Below are 12145 nucleotides of genomic sequence, written 5' to 3' on the forward strand. Positions count from 1 at the left end.
TCTGAGCCGGCGGGAGCCGGCCCGGGCCGCCGCGCCGCCCCCGGGGCGGGGCCGCCCGAGCCCCGGGGAAAAACACCGCGATTGGCACAAAAAGCCTTTTAAATAATTTAAAAAATTAGAATCCCCCCCCCCACCTTAGCGCTGGTGCAGCTTTCGCTCCTGCGTGATGGTTTTCCCCTCACACAGCGCAGGGTAATGAAGTAGCAGCGCCTGTGTCAGAGCCGGCTCTGAGGGTGGAAACCCACCCTCTCAACCAGTTTTAAGTCGTTTATTTATTTATTTTTAAATCTTAAGTGCTCTGCTAGCTCTAGAAGTTAAGCGCTGGTTTCCTTACTGGAGGAATCAGCCCCGAAAATCCCCCAAAAGGATCATTTGGAACCTGCCGTACCATCCTAATACCACTTCTGCCGTGATTGGACGGCATTAATTTCAAAACATATTAATTTCAAAATAAAATAGAGATTCTCTCTTTGTTGGCCCTTCTGGGAGAACCCGCCCCTCCCCGATCCTTTGCATATAAAGAGACAATAAAATACTTTAAAACGTTATAACCAGGAGGGGTTTTAATTTATTTTTTATTTAGTACTTAATTTTCTTGGCATGAGCTGTGCAAAAAAGAGTGGACATTTGGCTGCAATTAATACCCCCCACTACCGTTGCACTCCCATTAATAGTTGGTAATTGCTGGCTCTAAATGACAAAGCAATTAAGCTTCTTCCTAAGTGTGCAGAAGTGGGTGCTTATCTAAATCTGGGCTGTCGGGCTTTGTTTCTGTATCAGGGCCCAGAAGCTCGACTGCTGCTTTCTCAAAGTGCCTTTGATTCTTTACTGGCAGAGGAAAAAAAAATCTTTTTTCAAATTAATTTCAGGAAAGGAGTCTTAAAAATATATCATGTTGTGGATGGGTGAAGTGGAAATTGCCCTAGAAAAATGTTTCTGTTTTGTTATTATGATAACTATCTTGATAATTTCAAGCGAATTCACTGTTGTTAGATTATTATTATTTCAGTCCTTTAAAGGTTTCTTGCAATGAGATCTGAATCTTTGTTAGAGAACATAAGGATTTGTGGCAGCTGATTCCAGACCCTCTCGTGAGCTTGCCTTTTCCACATCTGGGAGAGAAAAATCTGGTGTGTGGAAGGATGTGTGTTAAAAATGATACTTTTAACTCACCCGTGGACCGCTGCAGGTCTGTGGAAGCCAATGTCTGGTGTGAGAATTCACAATTTCATGTCTTATTAACCTCCTTTCTAAGGAATAGTGGGAAAAACCTGAGCTATGTGGATAGCACTGCTCCCACCAGCATTGTGGGAGACTTTGGGCTGTTCCTTAAGTCTGTGGGAGCTGCTAAAAATTACTGTTTTACCAAAGGTCAGGTGCTGTTGGATTGGGTTTGACTTTGGGGTTGTGCATGCACGTATTAACAAAATGGTCACTTCCAATTACATTTTTAAGGCTTTGATTTCTTTCCAAGTATTTTGCTTAATCATCTTGAGTAGGCTGAGGGAAGGAAAGAATTAGCTGAGGTCAGGGAAGCTGAAGCTGCCTGTGTTACTGCTCAGAAGCCAGGCTTAGTCTGAGGAATCCTGGAGGCAGGAAGAAATGTGCCTCGTGTTTTCTTCCTGCTGCACACTGGGAGAGCAAGGGGAAACCAACCCCGAGAAAGCCAAGGAAAACAGGGAAATGTATGGTGCCATGTGGCTGCTTCTCTCTGCATGAGCGGTCCAGATTCCCCTTTCTTTGGGAGACACACACAGCTCAGATGTGAATCATGACTAAAATAGATTAGAGGGATTGTAGTCTGAAAGTGGTGCTTATCTGCAGCGGTGGTGAAGTCAGACAGCTCAGATGGAGACACAGGCACCAGAAGTGGGAGGGAGAATCCCTGTCGTACAGACCTTTGGAATAAAGGGCAGTTTAGTAATTTCTAATGAATATTCACATGGAGGCATGAATAGCAGGAGAGGAAGGCTGTATTGAACTCTTGAAAAAATACCAGTTATTATAGAGATCAGAGGAATAATCCAGCCACTGCCTGGGCTCAGCCATACACATTCCGGTTAAAGCCTAGACACCGCGTCCCTTCGGACTTGCAAATACAGCAATTTGTTGGTTGGGGTTTTTTTTTGTTTGTTTTGGTTTGGTTTTTTTCTGAGAGAGGATGTTTCTGGCTCTGCCAGAGGTACGGATGCAGGAGAACCTTCCCTGTAAAACCTAGGGGCTGGGAGAACCGGTCTCCTTGAGGCATATCAATGCAACTTGGGGATTAACCTTACAATCTCAGGTGGAACATGTTGTACTTAAATAAAGTCACAGGGATGGGAATTAATAGTAAATAAGCCTTATTGGGGAAAAAATAAAAAATAGCATCATCCCCTAATCTTTGCACATTGAATTAACGGTGTACCTGATGCACTTAGATTTGCCCTTATTGTCCTGGCATCGAGCGCAGTCCAGCTGCGACGTCGCGAGTGCTGAAACCACTAATGATGGCATCAAGGGTTTAAGTGCAAAAGCTTCTTAGCAGGAGATTAGGGATCCCACTCCAGATCCTTGTGGTCAGCTCGTAATGCTGCTTGGAGAGGAGAAGGCAGTGTGGCTCTTGAGTGGAAAATCACAGGCTCAGGAGAGAGGTGAGGACTTGGATGTTTTCTATAGAGGAGGAAGAGTTTATATGTGTTGGGACATGGCCCAAATTTTTTAAAATCTTTGAAGGGAAGCTGAGTTTCCAAAAGGAGGAGCAGGGAGATGTGCACTGTGTAGATGCCATGTGAATAAAGTCTTTGCATAATTATTCATTAAGTGCCTAATGTAAGAACAAAAATGCCTTTGGCGTTAGGAAACAGGACTTTTCTGTGATCCCTCCTTGCAAGAGGCCCATAACAAAGGTAGGAGACCTGTTCCTTTGTTTCCTGGTCCTTCCAGCCATGAGTGCACTCTGTTGTCTGGTGAAGCAAGATGTGGAGTCTTTTAATTCCTTCTTGTTGAGAAATGTCTGGGCTTCAGTGCTCAGTTGCTTTATTTAGCTCAAAAAGATGGTTTTGGCTAGAAGACATTTGGAAATCCACCATGGGAAACGTACCTGTTGGAGAATCCTTTCTATGAGAGGGAAGTGGTTTTCAGGGTTGTATCCTCATTTCTTCCATGTTTGCAGGATGTCCAGAAATTCTCAGTTTTATACTGGGACAAAAATATAAGAACCTCATCAAACAGTTTAAGAATCAAGAATAACTAAGACGCATCTCCAGCAGATTGTGGCTCTGAGCGCATTCATGTATCTATTATCTTTCATCCGTTTGAGAGCAGAAAGCTTTTCTGGCATGATAATGTGTGAAAGAAAGGCATTGTTCTCCTCCTGAAAGTGAATTCTCAAGAATGCCCAGCCCCAGGTCCCTGTGGACAAACAGTGCTAGGCTGGGCTGAGTGGGATGCAGAGTGTCCTACTTACTGTGGCTGCTACATGTCTGACCTCCTTGGATCATCTGACACCTCGTTGGGTAAGAGGTTGCTGCAAGATCTCAAACCCTCAAATTATGTAAGATTTACACACTTGCTTTGAAGTTGGTCCCTCCCTTCCTTGTTTATGTACTGGCTGGTGTGTCCTGTTGGATTGTGCAGGATGAATAGTGACAGAAAGGAAGCTGTTGGGTTAGTACAGATTTTCTATTCCTCTTTGTTTTCTAAACACGCGTGGAACTGTGCTTATCCCTGTTCTGCAGTCTGAGAATACGTCAAGGACGTCCTGCCAGGTCAGGGCTTTGCTGGGTGAAATTTTCAGTTTGTTTGTTTGGTTTTGAGCTGGAGAGAAGGAGGAAAGGCTCATTGTGTTGCTAGAGGAGAAACAGAGATGGTATCTAACAGTTGTCTTGGGAGTTGATGGGGGGTTTGCTTTTTAATAGGCAGTTTCCCTGCATATTTCCTGAGAAATCACATGGAAAAAAGGAAGATGCCTAATTAATCCTGTATACGTGGCTGCCATGGTTTGAGGGTTTGAAAGCCCTGACTCCTGTAAGGGAAGCGCATGGGCTTTGCCTGTGGGAATTCCTCAGAGGGCTTTTCTTCTGTCCCCTTGTCTCCACTGTGCCGGCGGGATTGCCCCACGCTGCTCCTCCTTTCCCAGCCGCTGCCACGTGGGGTGGAGGCCAGGGCTGTCCAGGCGCTTGGTCCAGGGAGGTGTAAGGCATTTTCTTCTGGAATTTTTCCTACTTTTGCATTTTTCTCACAAATTAAGTTCTCACCCGTGCTTTGTGATCCCTCGTCAGTGCGATGGAAGTGGCCCAGGCTTTTGGGAGAGAGAATCCCTGGACTTCTGACTATGTGTGAAGATGTAATTGCTAAATCCTAACAAATTCCATGGGATTGAGTTAAAGCAAGGTGCTTTTTCAGAAGTTACTCTTCAGTGGCAAACACTCAGCCAGGTTTTGCTGGGTGGGTTGTTTGTTTTTTTGTTTGTTTGTTTTTTTAAATGTAGTTTCCTAGCCTGGTATTACTCTCCATAGTTGCTCAACAAAGTAAAATCATGTTCTCTCTCCCAGCCTACTGCAGATCCACAACAGGTGCTGTGGCATTTTACTTATTTTGTAGACATTTTGGTTTTGGTGTTATTTTCATTAGTTCAGTGTTTTCTACCCATGTGAAAGCTCACAAAAAGTTCTACTTTTGGTTGTATTTTTATTTGCGTGTGGGCAGCAAAATGAAGTAATTTCCAAATATAGTCCTAGCCAAGAGATCCATCTGTTCCCTGCATTTTTAAATGGCAAATTAATCCTTAGCATAGAAGTCATCAAATGTCTTCTCTATAATTTATGCTGCCTGAGATCACAGAAATGACTTTTTTTTTTTCCCCCCAGGCCTTCCATTTTAAGTAGTCCTTTACTCTAGAACAGCAGCTCCCATTCTGGTTTTACAGAGCTCTCCTGTGATTCTTCTAGTCACTGTTGTCTATCTAAAAGGAGACATTAAAAAAAAAAACCTCCAAAATTATTCTTTCCTTCATCTCTGGTGTTTCTTTGAAAGGCTGTAGAAGATTCTGTTAGAATCTTAGATCAGAAGGAATATTTTATGATTCTAAGATGTAAGGGAATCGAAATTCCCTTAGTAAAACACCCTTGATAAATGGATTTATTTTAGATGGAGAGCTAGGATCGCTCTGTCCATTTTTCATTTGAATTTCTCTCTTTGGACAATAGTGACCATTTTTAGAAGTACTAAACTTTCATGGTGTTATCTGCCATAAAGGGAATTTCTGCATTAAGCTTTGCATGTTCCCAAATTTACTTAAGCTCAGCTGTGTATCTTGGCATGCCTTCCATTGCAACTTCCATCCCAGGAACAGATCTGTTTATAGGAGAGGATGCACCATTTCAAAACTGCTCCAAATCAGGATTTTCAACAAATGGTGTTTTGTGTATTGCTAAAAAAAACTCCAGTGCTTTGGAGGAGGCAATGCATACAAACAATGCCTGGCTTGATTTTTTTAAGGCAAGGTGGGATGCTTTTCTAAAACATGAAAACACCATTGATTCTATGGGGCTGCTTGCCATGATCTTCTGGCAGCTTTATATTAAAAGGTAGCTGCAGTAACCTGGAGGTGAATCAGTGCTAGGACTTCTTTTCTCCTAGCATATGTCTGAAAAAGGCTTTTCTTCTGAAAGATGCCCAGTGCTCAACACTTAGTCAATGCCAAATGGTTTTAAAATTGTATTTAGAAGTGTTTATTCCCAGGAATTCATTTGACAGGGCTCTTAAGGCAAAAGAGGTTACTTTTTGCTCCTTGAGTAAATACATAGTAGCCTACTTGGATGCTGTGGTGGTTGCATTTTCAGTGGCATTTTGCTGTCCTGGCTCATAGGCAGCACTTGGAGTAGTTTGGTTTTTCCTAGGATGCCACGTCCCTTTGTGAAAGCAGGGCTGTTGTTGAGGAAACTGCCTTTAAATGTTGGGTTTGATTATCATGGAGCTCTCTTCCAGCTTAAATGATTCTGTGTTGCTTTCTTGGGATTTTGAAAAGACTTGGCCACCTGTGAGCCAGAAGATCAAATTCCTCAACCTGTTCCCTCCGTGATTCACGGAATGACCTTGGGCAAAGCCCTTGGCCTCTTCATACCTTCCTTTTCCATCGGCAGTGGTTGTTAAGACAGCCTCCCAAGAATCTGGTACTAAAATACAGGTGTTGTCCAAAGATTTCATGTGCTCTGAGGTGTCAGTTACAAAATACTAATTTAGATCATCAGCAGATAGGTAGCAAAAGCTCTTCCCTTTAACACAATTACGCTGCTTTTGGCCAGCTTCTGTCTGATCCACGCCTGGAGCAGCAGCTCTTCCTCAGGTATGTCCTGGCAGTGCTTGGAATAATTTGGAGTATGGCTGGAGGAGGTGGGAGCTCTGGATGGCTGCAGCAGGACTTTTCACAAGGGATCTTGACCCAGGGCTTCTCTCTGTGAAGGTGATGTTAAATGGAAGCTCGTCCTGCTCACCCATTCTCACACCCACCCTCTTTCTTCCCTCTTTGCATCAGTGGAAGTTAATTGTGGGAAAGCAAAGCTAAAGAGCTGCTTTGTACTTCACCCTCAAGGCCTCAATGACTTTTATCTTTTCCAGCACTGAGCGCTGTCACTGTGGCCATTTGCTGAGAAAGCATTTCCTCTGGCTTTCCAGGGTTCCTTTTGGAGCATGAGCAATCCCATTGTTCCCAAGGAGCATCCATGGTTCAAAGGGGCATTGGCTGGGAAGGCAGGTAACTCCAGCTGCTCCCAAATTCAACACCAAACCCATCCACTTCTGAGCCACTGGCCAGCATGGCAAGTGCAGGGATTGAGCAGCTTTTTCCCAGCAGTGGGAAGCTGTTGTCAGTGCTGAGTCAACTCTTTACTCCAGAGATGGGCCAGTGTATTTGTAACCAACATTTTTTTCCCCCCAGGTTAGTATTTTTAATTTTTGACTGTATGAAGTTCAAGCCCAAGGACAGGGGGATGTAGGTCAAGGAGCGAGGTAGCAACACCAACTGTGGGTTAGGGACAGTGTCCTCAGCCAGACAGGGATTAATATAAACATACGTATTTTTAGCTATCATAATGGGTTATTTTGTTGCAGGGAAGGATTAAAAGGAGTCCAAGGCTGTCTGGAAACTCTGAGGGCTGCAGGAGAAGGTGGTTCTGGGGGTGGGAGCAGTCCGTCCTTCTGAACAACATCTCCATCTTCTCTGTGACTCATTTCAGACTTGCATCAAAGATCAGGTGTTAGACATCAGGGTAAAATAACTGATGTAAATATATTTATATGTATTTATAGGCCTGTCACAGAAATGCAAATAGAATGTTAATAAGCCACTCACTTGACTTAGGAGAAATATATGGTAAATAGTACCTGGAGGCTGTGTCTTCAAAAACTTGCTGGTCAGAGACTGAAATAAACACTGTAACAGTGTGTTAGTTGGCCACATAAAGGACATGGAGTTGTCACAGTTGTGTTGCTTTCCCATGGCCTTTAAACATAATTTAATTTCATTTCTTTGGTTTTTAGGATTGCTCCAGCCCAGCAGGAGATCAGTGAAGTTTTCTCTCTGGCCGTGGTAAAGCAGAAAAAGTTAAGGGAAGGAGGATGTCCTCATTTCATTAGTCTGCAGTGTTTAATGATCTCTCTTTAGAGCTGTAAATGCTGGTCTTATCTGTTGCGTGCTTTTTGTGGCTGTTTTTGTTTCTGTGCAGCAGGTCTGGCCTTTCCCCCCCTCTTGGTGGATTGTTTTATCATAGCTGAGTGCTGTTAAATACTGCAGAGTATGTGACAGGCACAAACCAAAGTTCCTTGGGTGGCAAGTTCTCAGTGGCTTGAACGAGTGCCAAGAATGTCATGGAATCGCATCCCGGCGAGCTTTGCTCTGGAGGAGCTGAGGCCGGGGTGATGGGCACAGGGTAATTACACTGAGGGAACATTTAGGTATCTTTCTCTCCCTTCCTCTTACATCCATATTTCCAGTGGAAAGCCTTGTTTGCGCATGGAGGAGCAGGGTTCATGTTCTTTGTGGTTTCCCTGTGTGGGCTGAGCCCCTTCAGCGCTTGCCTGCAGTTGGCAAAATGCAACGACAGCTTGTTACCTCTTGATCTCTTCATACAAACCCACCTCAGAGGTTGAACTGAGTTTTCTGACATCTTCAGCTTCAGGTTCAACAACTCCTTTGAAGAAGGGAAAAACCCCTGGTATTTATTTCCGCAGGTGTGTGAAATGCCTTTTTTTCCCATACAAATACCCTGGCGTGGGACACGTCATGTGTACAGAGTAACTGCCTGCTGCTTGCTTGGATATTTAGGTCAGTGTTGGAATCAGCTCTGATAAGGAGTTGCTTACTGTGTGCCCAGACCTCTGGAATTTTTGTTGTGATTATTCCTGCCCATGGCAGGGTGTTGGAATAAGATGATCTCTAGGGTCTCTTCCAGTCCCTTCTGGGATTCTATGATTCCTGCTTGAATGTGGCAGAACAACCACCTGGATTGTTGGATTAACGGGGTGGCGTTGAGAGCTTTGTGGGAATGGGCTACTGCTGTTCTTAGGAAGGAACGTGTGATTTGATGGGCGTTTTTGACTTAGGTGCGTGTAGAGAACAGGAAAAATTCTGGCTAAATATCTTCTTAGGTTATCAGTAGGTCAGAAATACCAGCCTGTAATAGCCCTGTGCATATATTGCTCCAATATATCCTTTTCTATCCAGAAGTCTAAGTGTTTCACAGGCAAAGATCCTTTAGTCCATTGCTAGAATGGAATACAGTGCATTGTTTAAGCTTTCAGCTTAAGCAGTTGCCATCAAATTTTTCTGGTTGTTGGCTGGCAGTAATCAGGTCTTTTTAATTCTTTTTATTCCCAAACAACAAATTGGTATATTCAGGAAACTTGGAGCAATTTTCTGGTGCTGTTTTCCCAGGTTGTGGAAACCTAACGAGCAGGTTTTTTTTCAAAGCCTATAAAATATTCCAAGGATTTTTGTCTTCTAGATAGAGCTGTCACTGCTGGTGTTTTATGCATAGAGATCATAGATCATCTACAGTGACTTAACTTGATCTGGAAAGGGAGGGACAGGGAGAAAAACCGAGGGTTCCTGTTGCTTCTGTTCAGAGATGACTGTATGTTAACTTTGAATTTCCTGACCCAGCTTGGGAATCTGCTGCGGACATCAGCCATGAGAGTAACTCCCATCAGCGGGGATAGAGCCTATCCTGAGTAGATCTTTCTAGGAGATAATCCTCATTCAGAGATTATTCTGACAGGGTGTTGAGTTGAGCTGAGCCAGGCAGAGTTCCTGATTTCAAGTTAATTTTGGCAGGGAAAAAGTGATCATTCTGCATATTTCCTGTAAAAAAAAAAATAAATCTTGGATTCTTCACTAGGTCTGATGAAACAGTTTTTGAAGGCAGCTATTAAAAAAAGTATTAATTTTTTCACAGCTGAAATTTGGCATGAAAAATGCAAAAGTTTTAAACTGCTTTTAGGTGACTTTGTTTTTACCTTGCTCCAGCAACAGAGGTTAGAATCATAGAATGACAGAATCACAGAATGGTTTGGATTGGAAGGGGCCTTAAAGCTCATCTCATTCTAACTCTGCCATGGGGCGGGGACACCTTCCACTACCTCAGGTAGCTCAAAGCCCTGTCCCACCTGGCCTTGGACACTTCAGGGACTGGACAGTCACAGCTTTTCTGAGCAACAACAGGTTGGTTTTGTTTTCCTTTTTAAACCCGTATTGGCAGCTCAGTGCCTGTAGGACGTTAAAGCTTCCCTCTGCTTTATCCTCCATGACAGCCACCGTATTTCCAGCCGTGTTTCCAGCTTTGTATCCCACCTGCTGCTCACGGGGAGTTCCCAGCCTGCATCTGACTCACTGCTCTCAGATAAATCAACGGGCAGAAATGACAATTGTGCCACATTTTAAAACTGCAGGAGGGTGGAGGGCAGGTTGTGAGATCCCTTGATTCAGCGCCGCTGCCATTGACATGAAGCAGCGGGTCTCCCATTCCATCGACAGGCTTGGAGCCTCTCTTTTATCTCCTTTTTGTAGGAACAAAGGATAGCTGGCTTTGTGTTCTCCGCTCAGTTCTTTCATTTTTCACACATAAACTCAGTGTAACTTCATTGCTGCTAGACCCTGCAAACTGTAATTGCCTGAAAATGAGAAATTTCTCTGCAAGAGAGAAGTGGTTTGTGGGATGTCAGGATTTGAAATGTTATCTTTGCATTTAGAACTGAGCAAAGGAAAATTCTGTGTGATAAATGAGCTGAAATGTACTGAGACCAGGAACGGGGCCCCCTCATCCATGTATGTTCCTTCCAACCCAGGATGTTCCACGACTCCATGAAACCAGGTCTATTTGAGTCTGAACCCCATTGCTGGATTTAGGAATTAGCCCATGTGGATAAAATTTAGATTGGATTAGGAATAAATTTAATCTCAATTAATGGAAAATAGATACATGGATAAGTATTGCAAGTTATGAATAGATTTTGGAATGCAGATAAGTGTTTTAAAAGGCCTTGTAAACTACACCTGTAGTAAAGTGCATGTGTAAGAGAAAGATTTTGTGTCTATCCCTTGTTTAATTAAGAACGATCTCTTTTATTGCTCCATTTTTCCATCTGATTTTGCTGACAGTAAAATGCAAAAATTATTTTTCTTCAATGCTGTGATGCCATAGAGTGAGATTGATTTTAGAAGTATCTGGGCTGGACAAAAGAGCTTCTGAAATCCTGGTTAAATACTCAAACTCTTCCCCAGTGATCCCATGTTCCTGGGAGAAGTGCAGAGCACAGTGAAGGACGTCGGAGGAGCCATTCCCAGCTCCCTCCCAGCACTGCGCGTGTGTTGTGACAGCTCAGGAGGTTGGTTCTTCAGCATGCTGGCATTCTGCTCTGCTGACTTTACAGGGATGTGGGAGAGCAGGTTTTCCCATGTTGGGAAAAGGCTTAGTGTCAGAGCATTCTCTGCTTCTGGAAGAAAATCACCCTGGGTAGCAGAAGCCCGAAAAGAAGATATAAAGCTATTTTTGTGCCATTTTTGACCTGCCTCAAAATCTGTTGATACCTGGAATACTTCTAAGGAGGAGATTATCAGAGCTGTTGTTTTATCCTATTATATTCCTGTGTTAAAATTTCCCTAGCTCATGCTAAAAGCTTTATGAACCCACTTTTGCCAGAAGAATTTTTAATAACTTATTTTCTGCATTGGCAATGGGTGGTTGTTTTCAAAATTACTCACAGGGAAAAGCAAAGCCATATTCTCATTTTGATATTCTGGGAACTTGTCCTTGAGCAGCTTTCAGGCTTCAGATATGTATATTTTTAAAGCTGAAAAAGAGTTGTATTTTGCTGCTCGAGACTCCACATAGTTCCCTATCAGATGCTTTATTTTGATTGTGCTGTGAGCTATAACTGGGTGACACAGCAGCTATAATTAACTCTTCCATCATTCTCCCATTCACAGAACATCAAACCTTTGACTTACTTTTGAATTATGATATCCATGTTTCTTCAGTTGGAAAAATGATGGGGATTTCCCTAAAGAAAGGGGGGATTGTTCTTGCCATAATTTTTTTTTTCTTGTCTAAAAACATTCTGGAAATAATGACCTTTTGTTTTTTTTTCTGGAATGTATCAGAAAGTCTTGCTTTGCTAAGGGACACATATCCCTAAAACTCCTTGGGGAAGTGGAAGTTACCAGCATGATGGTTGTTTCCCAAAGTTGCACAAAATTTAGACTCCTTTGTAGAATTTATCACTCTGTTGCACTGCTGTGTCATCACTTGGATATCTAACAGTGTTATCCTGAAATAATACTTTTTCTCTAGTGGAATGCTGTGATTTTAACAGTATGTTCCATATTTTTAACATCCTCAATTAAAAAACCCCAAACTGTAAAAATAGTATGTCTCCATTCTAAAGCACTGTTCCAGTAAATTCAGTGCTGCCTCTTGCTTAAGTGATACAATCTCAGCACACTGGAATTCTAAAGACTTGGTTTTGGGAGTATGGGGGCAAGCATCAAGACGTGAGAAGGGAAAGTGGAATTGTGCATAGAGTTCTGCAGTCCTATTTTAGCCTTCCCCAGGGGCTGCTGTCAGCTTGGGAATTGCTTTCAGTTTCTCCTCACACACATTCTCTGCCC

The 12145-nt window shown here is 43.0% G+C and overlaps 1 protein-coding gene across 4 annotated transcripts in view; it reads left to right on the plus strand.

The window, feature by feature from the left end:
- Positions 1 to 12145, plus strand: part of SPEN (spen family transcriptional repressor) — a 65592-nt gene that overhangs the window by 27757 nt on the left and 25690 nt on the right. The gene's annotated exons all lie outside the window — the stretch shown is intronic.

Source organism: Zosterops lateralis (genome assembly GCF_965231275.1).
Source record: "Zosterops lateralis genome assembly, chromosome: 22".
NCBI classification, from domain to species: domain Eukaryota; kingdom Metazoa; phylum Chordata; class Aves; order Passeriformes; family Zosteropidae; genus Zosterops; species Zosterops lateralis.